Source organism: Prionailurus bengalensis, chromosome D4 (assembly GCF_016509475.1).
Source record: "Prionailurus bengalensis isolate Pbe53 chromosome D4, Fcat_Pben_1.1_paternal_pri, whole genome shotgun sequence".
Taxonomy (NCBI): domain Eukaryota; kingdom Metazoa; phylum Chordata; class Mammalia; order Carnivora; family Felidae; genus Prionailurus; species Prionailurus bengalensis.
Window position 1 is genome coordinate 11,204,943 of NC_057359.1, and position 5,103 is coordinate 11,210,045.

At 41.8% G+C, this 5,103-nt stretch overlaps 1 pseudogene; it reads left to right on the top strand.

Annotated features, from left to right (window-relative positions):
- The first annotated feature begins 1,405 nt into the window (after positions 1-1,405).
- On the top strand, positions 1,406-2,346 carry LOC122474539 (annotated as a pseudogene).
- The last annotated feature ends 2,757 nt before the right edge of the window (positions 2,347-5,103 follow it).

Here is a 5,103-nt window from a genome sequence, read left to right on the forward strand (position 1 = left end):
ATTCAACATCTAAAACTAATAATACACTTTTGTTAAGTAACTGGAATTTAAATAAAAATGTGAAACTAAAAAAAAATTAATTAAATTAAATTAAATTAAATTAAATTAAAACAAAACAAAACTCTGGGGGGCCATACTACATGCAGCTGAAAGGAACATGAAGTAATCCAAAGAAAGAGGGACCATATAATACAAAAGGAACACAAATTAATGAAATTGAAAACACCTGTTGGTGTTTGACCACATGTTGTATAAATGACTGTGGTGTTCTCTCTCTAACCCCGAATCCCCTGAGAGGTGAAGAAAAAGTCACAAATATGAAATTATCTCCTTTATTAATGATAAACTACTTACAGGGTATGACTTGCAGCAAGGGCCAAATGTGTCCCCCAGTACTCTCTGCCCAGCCTCCATTTGTAGAACTTGGAACTCCACACTAGAGAGAGCCAGATGCACTATTAGGATTGTTATCTTACACGGGTTTGGAGAGTAGAAAGAGATCCAGTTTCTGGTGTTTAGGATTTTTGATGGTTGGCAATCACTCAATCAAGAAATGAGTCCCAGGGGCGCCTGGGTGGCGCAGTCGGTTAAGCGTCCGACTTCAGCCAGGTCACGATCTCGCGGTCCGTGAGTTCGAGCCCCGCGTCGGGCTCTGGGCTGATGGCTCAGAGCCTGGAGCCTGTTTCCGATTCTGTGTCTCCCTCTCTCTCTGCCCCTCCCCCGTTCATGCTCTGTCTCTCTCTGTCCCAAAGATAAATAAACGTTGGGAAAAAAAAAAAATTTTAAGAAATGAGTCCCAATAATGGATACTCAAGATCACCTCCATGCAGAGGAGTAAGGAATATGAGAGAACATCAGGATTATTTAGGGAAATCTAATCACATTAAACCATAAGTATTTCCTTCTAGTAACTACAATAGAGAGGATCAACCACATCAAACATTTTAAGTTTAATAAAGTAGACACATTTTGGACAAAGTTGAAAAAATAAAAAGGATATAGAGCCCTAATATATATATATATATATATATATATATATATATATGTATATATAATGCTTTATTATATATATGCTTTATATTATACATATATATATGTTCCATCTTAATACATATATATATTAAGTGCCATATATATATATGCTTATATGCTTAATATATATACATATTAACATGGAACAGGTCATATATATATATATATATATATATGCTTTATAATGACCTGTTCCATGTTAATACATATATATATTAAGCATATAAGCATATATATATATAGCACTTAATATATATAGATATATGTATTAAGATGGAACAGGTAATATAAACTAAGATAAAACAGATATTAAAATAATAAAGGACTTTTCTGCCCTTGGACACTGGTGAGTAAGCACGGTTAAAGTCTCCCCTCCCACCACCATCATGTCTAAGTCAGAGTCTCCCAAAGAGCTTGAACAGCCACGGAAGCTTTTCATCGGAGGTTTGAGCTTTGAAACAACCGATGAGAGTCTGAGGGGCCACCGTGAGCAGAGGGGAATGCTCACGGACTGTGTGGTAATGAGAGGTCCAAACACCAAGGACGCCAGAGGCTTTGGGCTTGTGACGTTTGCCACCGTGGAGGGGGTGGATGCAGCCGTGAATGCAGGGCCACACAAGGTGGATGGAAGCGTTGTGGAACCAAAGAGGGCTGTCTCAGAGAAGATTCTCGAAGACCTGGCGCCCACTTAACTGTGAAAAAGATTTGTGTCAGTGGCCTTAAAGAAGACACTGAAGAATGTCATCTAAGAGATTACTTTGAACAGTATGGGAAGATGGAAGTGACTGAAATCATGACGGACCGAGGCAGTGGCCAAAAGAGAGGCTTTGCTTTGTAACATTTGATGACCATGACTCCGTAGACAAGATTGTCATTCAGAAATACCATGCTCTCAGTGGCCACAACTGTGAAGCTAGGAGAGCTCTATCTAAGCAAGAGACGACAGGTGCTTCATCCAACCAAGGAGGGCGAAGTGGTTCTGGAAACTCCGGTGGTGGTCGTGGAAGTGGTTTTGGTGCGAAAGAGAACTTTGGTCACAGAGGAAACTTCAGTGGGCGAGGTGGCTCTGGTGGCCGTCAAGGTGGTGGTCGAAATGGTGGCAGTGGGGACGGCTATCCTGGATTTGGTAACGATGGAGACAATTTTGCAGGCGGTGGACGCTATAATGATTTTGGCAATTACAACAATCAATCTTCAAATATTGGACCCATGAAAGGAGGAAAGTTTGGAGACAGAAGCTCTGGCCCCTATGGCGGTCGAGGCCAGTACTTTGCCAAACCACGAAACCAAGGTGGCTAATGGCGGTTCCAGCAGTATCAGTAGCGATGGCAATGGCAGATGACAATGGCATTGGCAATGGCAGCTTACTGCTGGGAAACAAAGCTTAGCAGGAGAGGAGGGCCAGTGACGTGACGGGGAAGCTAGAGGTTACAACAGATTCGTGAAGTCAGCCGAGCACAGTGGTGGCAGGGCCCAGCTGCTACAAAGAAGACATGTTTTAGACAATACTCATGTGTATGCACAAACAACTCGAGGGCTGCATCTGTGACTAATCGTATAACAGGTGACTTTAGTTTCTGTTCTGTGGAAAGTGTAAAGCATTCCAACAAAGGGTTTTAACGTGGATTTTTTTTTTGCACCCATGCTGTTGATGGCTAAATGTGATAGTCTAATTGTGATGCTGAATAAATGTGTCTTTAAAAAAAATCATGATGATAAAGGAATCATGTGAACTTTAAACAAACAAATTTAAAAGTTTAGAAAAAAATGGATAATTTCCCGGGAAAATACAATTTTGTATGGCTGACTCAGAAAGAAATAGCAACCCAAATGGACTTAAATCATTAGAGAAATTCACTCTATATTAAAAATCTACCCAACACTCCCCCATCTCCCACCAAAAAGAAAGAAAGAAAAAGAAAGAAAGAAAGAAAGAGAAAAGAAGAGAAAAGAAGGGAAAAAGAAAAGGAGGACAAGAGGGGCACCTGGGTGGCTCAGTCAGTTAAGCATCCAACTTTGGCTCAGGTCATGAGCTCATGGTTGTGAGTTCGAGCCCCATGTCAGGCTCTGTGCTGACAACTCAGAGCCTGGAGCTTGTTTCAGATTCTGTGTCTCCCTCTCTCGCTGCCCCAACCCCATTCATGCTCTGTCTCTGTCTCTGTCTCTGTCTCTGTCTCTCTCTCTCTCTCTCAAAAATAAACATTAAAAAAAAGAAAAGAAAAGGAGGAAAAAGAAGACTTGGAAGAGGAAGAGGAAGGAAGGAAGGAAGCAAGGAAGGGCAAAGAACCATCACCAAATCCAAAGAAATCACAAATGGTTCCAGACAGTTTGGACCACCCAGATTTTTCTCAAGGATGACTTAAATTTCTTCTCTGAGGAAGGGCAATTCTATTTTCCTTTAATTTCTTTTTTTTTTTTAATTTTTTTTTCAACGTTTATTTATTTTTGGGACAGAGAGAGACAGAGCCTGAACGGGGAAGGGGCAGAGAGAGAGGGAGACACAGAATCGGAAACAGGCTCCAGGCTCTGAGCCATCAGCCCAGAGCCTGACGCGGGGCTCGAACTCCCGGACCGCGAGATCGTGACCTGGCTGAAGTCGGACGCTTAACCGACTGCGCCACCCAGGCGCCCCTTCCTTTAATTTCTTGAATTTTCTTTGGTAACATTTGCTTTCTTTTCATCAAATATTTAAAGGGAGGGGAACAGGTTATGAAAATATAGTTCCTTCATTAATAGAAAAGTGGCCAATGTGAGATAAATTTTGTATGTAACTCCATTTTAGGGGAATAGTCAATATTAATTTTAAAATTGTGTGTGGGTTGAGGGGGGCCGCTCTGCACCTATTAGAATGGCCATTTGCAACAACATGGATGAACCTAGAGGATGTCAGACGCAGAGAGCCAAATACTGCAGGACTCACTTGTATGTGGAATCTGGAACTATCAGACTCAGAAACAAAGAATGGTGGTTACCAGATGCCAGGGGAAGGAGATTATGGAGAGATGTTGATTAAGGGGTAAAAGTCTCAGTTGTGTAAGATAAATTCTGGAAATCTAACGTACAGCAATGTGGCTACATAGTTAACAATATTGCATCGTATAATTGAAATTTGCTGAGAGGGTAGATCTCAAGTGTGCTCACCATGCACTTGAAAATTATAACTGTGTGAGGTGATAGATATGTTAATTAGCTTGATTGTGATAAATATCTTACAAAGTATACAGTCATCAGATCATCGAGGTGTATACCTTAAATATATATGATTTTTAATTGCATTGAAAAGAAATTCAGTTATGACGTCAGCTCTGTGGCAACACTTTACATTGCTAGGGTAACATCCACCAGGATGCGGTATATGCTCTAAATTACCAACCAGTATATGGCGATGTTTCTCTTGTGGCCAGGAATCAAGGGGGTAGAAATGGGAGTCACTCCTTTCTCTACTGTCCTTAGGGATCCATTAGTAAAATGTTTGGCTTTTGTTCCACAGCTTTGGGATCTACTGATTTAGAGGTAAATCCCAAAGGAGAAAGCTTCCACTAGGAAACACAGCAGTGGGTTTTTGGCTGGAACCTCACATGCTCTACTGATCGTTTTAGGCAACTCATGCCAAGGAACAAACTAGCAACGACAACAACCCGTCTCCATACTTGCTGACTGGGGTGATTGATAGATCCTGACCATCAAGGAGAAGTGAGGTCAGGGAAGAGTATGGCTGGAAGATAGGAGATCTTTTAGGCTGCCTGTTAGCCTTCCTGTGTCCTGCAATAAATGTTAACGGAAAACTACAACAGCCAGTACAATCAGGATTGCTAAATGCCCAGACTGTTCTGGAACGAAGGCTTGTTTCACTCCATCGTGCAAGATTATGACTAGCTGCACTGCTTGCTGAGGAAAAAGAAAATACAGACTATGGGGGCGCCTGGGTGGCTCAGTCGGTTAAGCATCCGACTTCAGCTCAAGTTATCATCTCATAGTTCGTGGGTTTGAGCCCCGCATCAGGGTCTGTACTGACAGCTCAGAGCCTGGAGCCTGCTTCGATTCTGTGTTTCCGTCTCTCTCTGCCTCTCC